Here is a 5,812-nt window from a genome sequence, read left to right on the forward strand (position 1 = left end):
AACACATTACTTGTAACCTGGCAAGCTGGCTAGAAATGAATGAATGTATTATTAATTTTACCCGAATTGATTGTCTATTTGCTTGATAGCTAATAGCCTACGAGTAGGATTGCAAGTGTTATTTATCATTTATAAGGGCTAGCTTTGCCTGTCAATAGCTCCAATGTTTCAATGTTTTCTTGCACCATAACATTTGTGTTGTTATTATTAATGCATAACATATTAATATCATTATAAACATTAATCACCACTAGGTGGCAATCGAAGCTAGTTAACAAAGTCAGCAGGCCAGACTTCCACGCAGCCAATCAGGTAAACAGAACACAAGTAGTTTAAATAAACCAAATGTTCAACTACTGATCTATACTGAAGTCTTGCAAAGTATTGTTCAGGGAGAAAGGAAACCCTTGGTCTAAAATGCACACTGCTACGATGGTCAGCAGACCGAACCACAAAGGTATGCTTGATTGCGACAGGTCTATAATCAAGGTTGCAAGGTTGTGTTTATGGTTTAGTGAGATTATATGAGCACGTCCACTTAGAGTGGGGGAATTTATATAGCCTCCACGTTCTGACGAGGAATGTGTAGTAACAAAGTTCTACCGCTGAGTGAGTGGGGTATCATCCTCTGGCATATTTGGCAGGCAAATTAGTTTGGTTACTGGGCCAGTATAATCTGCCCCTTTAATAGTCTATGTCCACTGAATGGATTCTACCATCAGCACTGGGGTAAACAAAGGATATGGTGCTGATAGGCCAGAGTCCTCTAGGCAGCTGCTAGTCAATCACCATGACTACTTGTCCCACCACGAGGCCTGTAGTAGATGAAAGCCACTTGGACCAGGGCTGAAGGCTGGTGGGTGAATTGCATCCAGAACTGGTCAGCCAACACTTGACTGTGCTTCCAGCATCGATGGCCAATGATACCACTGGGGCCGTACACAGCCTAGGGTAAAGGAGAGTCGAGCAACCCCATGGTTGCAGGGTTGGCGTTAAGGGGTCTGGGTCGTCACGGTCTGATGGTGATATGTAGCCGAGGGGTTTAGAAGTGAGTACGCCCTCCATCTCATCAGGTCATCAGCACGTCCTCCAAAGCAAGCTGATCTTTAAGCACTAGTGGAGTGAAGACTTTACGGATTTGATTTCCCTCTCCGACGCTCCACCTCAATGTGGTGCGTACGGTGGGTTGAATTTGAAGTAGATGCTCCACTCAGCTCCTCCCTCAGTGATTGTTCCATGGTGTCCTCCTGGGCCTCCTTAAGCTCTCACTCCTCTCCACGGAAGTAAGTGCCTCTGCTCTGTTACACAGGATCCCCCTTTCTAACAATGGAACGGTGAAGAGCAAGAAGAAAGGAGCCCGTTACCAAACTAGGCAGCAGGTCGAGGTGTGCACATCTGGTGGTCAGGCACAATCGCGACTGACCACCCACACTGTTGGATCAGTTGGATCAAGCTCGGGAGAGAGGGAATTGAGTCTGCTGTTTGGACTGACCTTGTGGTTCTCAATGGTCAGTCAAATAAACACAAGGACTCATAATACACATCTCAAGTCATTAACATGTGACGGAAGTCACAGAATGCAGTGGAAATTGTAATTAACGGATAATGTATGTATTTTGTGATGTTATAACATCCATCGTAACACAAAGAACAAATAACCTTCTACTCAATAGTTATTTTAAAGAACTATTTATTATATTAATGTTAATGATGCCATTGGATAACCTTTTTTGGTTGAAAGAGAACATCCTACTCAAAAGTTATTTAAATAATCATGTATTATAGTGTTCTTTGAAGAACCAACATGCTTAAAAAACATTTATCTCTGCAAAGGGGACAGAACTATAAGGCCACTTAAAAATCAGTTAAAAACCTTAGCACATTAGCATCTAGGGTAACTGTATTATGCTTACAGAGATAACAGAGATCAGCAGAGTCCAGGAATAAGGAGTAACCAAGAAAGAAAACCACAATAAATATGTACAGTCCCCCAAATTAAAAAGAAGAACCACATTGTAAATTATACTGATTTGTAAGACACGTAAAACCATTTTGTAAAATTAACAATCCTTTCTAAAGAGTGACCTCAGCTGATCCCGTGTCTCAAATGGATCAGCTGTTCCGGGAAGAAAGCATATTGATCCCTGCATAGGCTTTTGTCAGCCCCTTTTTATGCATGCACTCACGCACACACACTTAACCCTTTTATTAAACTAGACCTACTACTACTAACGGTAACCCTATTACCAAAACTAACCCGAACCCTAAATGACACTGATTGAGGAGACTGGCCATGGTTTGATTTTATGTTTTATATTAATTACATTACATTATATAATCTTATATTCTAGTATTTTAGGCTAATAATAGCCTACATTTTCTTTCAAATTGAATACAGATGCTGTCCTGAACGGATGCATACATTGTCGTCATGTTGTGAGAAGTTGAAAGACATGCTAAGCATTGGCCTACTTGATATTGTAGCGACATTGTTAGCTTACTTCTCCAGACACATTTATAACATCAAGCACCAGTTTGAAAGACTGATAGGACTGAGAGACCCTGACCAAGATTGATCTTGTGGCACATAGGCCACAATGAGAACTTTGCCTGTAAATACACATGGGAAATAAAATAAACTCACTTTGGGGGTGGCACTCAACCCTCCATACTGGCGTTATCAATCTCGGTGAGGACAGGGTGGAGTCATTTGCATCACTGTCAGCCTGTCTTCTACGTGACGCCACAGCCACAGCATACAAGTGGAGTGTCCAAATGCCAGGAACATCCACCACATCTCAGATGGGCTCACAACCTTTACCCAGTCTAACAGTGCCATTCCTGTGATTTGAGCATGTTACATGGAATTTCAGAGGCGTCCCATTGAACGGGTGTTCCTGAAAGAATTGTGTCCTATAGTTCCAACATACAGTTCAAGATGCCAAAACTTTTTTGGGCAGCTGTATCTCAATGAATCTGTGAGGCTCTTCAAAATAACAGAGGACATCCAAACAAATGGCAAATTAGTACCACCGTACCTGAAGGCAATACCTTGGACAATATCAATTTCTCAGGTGAGTCAGTTCAATACAAAATATTAAAACTAAATCCCAACTGGCTGAGGTAACTATACCTACTATACTTATTATAACTATACCTATTATACATTATACTACTACTTCTCAACCAACCACTACATCCTCCTTCAACTATCACTGCTTCTTCCCCTTCTTCTTCTTCTGTTTCCTCTCCTTCTGTCAGACCATTCCCGCTAATGACTGCTGACATTCCTATTTTTATTTCTGTCTCCTGTTTTTGATCCAACATTTCTTAGGTTTAAATTTAGCTCCTGAAAGTACACAGTTCAGCTATACAAAGTAAGGGCTTGATCAAAGGCTATAGTAGAGACTCAAAATAGCCAACAGAAGGAATGAGCAATAATAGGTTGAATAAAAAACACACACATACACAGACACACATAATACCACATAAATTATCACATTGTTATTCACAGGCATTGTGCTGCTGTCTTTCTGGTCCTGGAGTGATACAGATCCAGGAGGGACAGCAGGTTGCAGCCGATGACCTTCTCCACTGAATGATACTCTGCAGTCTGCCTTTGTCCATGGCAGTGAAGGCAGCGAACCAAAGATCGCAATGTAGAACTGGACCATCAATTTATGCAGAAGAACATCCTCTGCTGGCACTTATTGTTGGTTGAGATGATATTCCCCATCCACCTGAGTTCCTGTGGTATTATTCTCCCCAGTAATCTGAATGACAAGAGTGTTAATGATGGAGTCGGGCATGGCTCTTTCTGAAGGCTGCTACCATCTTTACAGTTTTCAAAGCCTTAAGGCCCCAGCCTGTTGGGCCGCCGGTGAGTGTCTGTCACCTTAGTTTCTGCGCTGTGTCCCGCACCGTTGCTAGTACTCTTGTCTGTGGTTTTTCGGCCGATTCAGCATGTTGAATCATACACAATCATCATAGAGGTAGGAGGAGAGAGCACACAGCCTTGTCTCCAGGGCTTATGGTCCACCACTCCGGAAAACAATCTTGCCCAGCCCATGTGCTGGTTCTGTCAGGGTCGGGGGCTGGCAGGGCAGCAGGAACAAGGATCTTCTGCTTTTTTGGAATGGGGACGAGGGTACATGTGTTAAATTAGACAGTAAACATGCATTCAACTACTGAGGTATTAAAGATGTCCGATAACACTGGAGACAGCTGTTCTGCTCAGTTATTCATTGTAGAGGGGGGACACAGCATCCCCTCCAGCTGTCTTGCAGGGGTCTGTCTCTTGAGAAGTTTGTTAACACCTCTCTCTAGGAGGGAGAGAAGTGTGATTGGAGGGGGGCTGGGTGTGTTGGTCACAAGTCATTTTTATTGAGAGCCAATTGGAACAGTAATCCCAACAGAAGCCACAGCAGCAAAACAGAAAGTGTGATGGATTTAAGAAATGGAGCCCAACTCACCCTGCAAAATGTACAGTCCATTTCACGTAGTGTCTAAATTTTGTCCATATTATTTAGTAATTCTTTAGGATGAAAAACAATCTAAATGTGCAAAAGCTATCACATTTCACATTTCACTGTATGAATTGTTTTGCCCACAAACACTAAGCTAGGAGTAGCATGGAAGACCACCTATTCGAAGGACAGTGTCCAAAATCTGCCTTGGTGCGATTAAAAATAATGTTGCTTTATTCAGTGCAATCTGTATCCTCGCCGCTAGTTGCTACTCAATTTTACACACTGTACCTTTAACTTAACTACATAATTTTTATATTATCTATGGTATTGTCTCTGGGCATACTCTTTTAGATAATTTGCTATGAGATCCAATTTCGAATTAGGTGGCATGAGAAACACGAGTCAAATATCCACACCTACTTGAGACAATACTTTGTATCTGTCACCCAACACACAGCAAGAACACATCGTTTGAATGGTTGGTGTAGCCTACTATTTGTATTCATCGCCATTTGTTGCTTTGTTTTGCCTCCAGCTAACACTGAAAAAGGTTATATATGCCACACTAGAAAGTCAACACTGTCGTGTGGCACGTCACGCCTCTGGTTCCTGAAGGCTGACATGCTATGTAAAATCACACACAGGGCAGCATAAAGTTGCATTTGTTTGGTTCTGTGTAAAAAAGTAGAGCCTCATGAATTGACTCATGAATGTCTTTAAGACAATAACGTGGGATCTTTTTTTAAAATGGATTGCATCTCCCTGATGTGTCCCCTACTACATAAAAATAAAACTTCAGTGACACAATGGACACTGAGTTATCTAAACGTTTGTCTATCGTCAGTAGTAATTGTGACTTTTGGAGAATCTACCTGAGAAACAACCACAGATGCACAAGCTAAATATTTGAAGAAACAAGCTTCAAGCAAACAGTTAATTTAACATGTCACATATTAGGGTTGCAAATAGGCCTACAGTAACCTAATGAAATTGTGACGCCACTGGTTACTAGCGTAAAATAATACGAGAAAAGTTGGAAGGATCGTTTACGGAAAAGAGATGGTCGTATGTCAGAAATACAAAACGAATACATCCCTTGCTGACTTAACAATACAGTTACAATTAATATTCAAAAAAATGTAAAGGTATACCCGAAAAAGAACGTGTGAGGTGAGCGAGAATGTCAAAACCCACGGAAGCGGTGGGGCGAAAGGGGGCGCGGCCTGAGCCAAAGGGGGCGCGGCGTGGGGTGGGCGTGGCCTGAGGTGCTGCAGGCCGCAGCCGGACCCTACTGCTGCAGCCAGAGATCCGTACTCCAAGACAGACCCGAGCAGTGGAGGACA

This window comes from Micromesistius poutassou, assembly GCF_964030765.1.
Source record: "Micromesistius poutassou genome assembly, chromosome: 1".
NCBI classification, from domain to species: domain Eukaryota; kingdom Metazoa; phylum Chordata; class Actinopteri; order Gadiformes; family Gadidae; genus Micromesistius; species Micromesistius poutassou.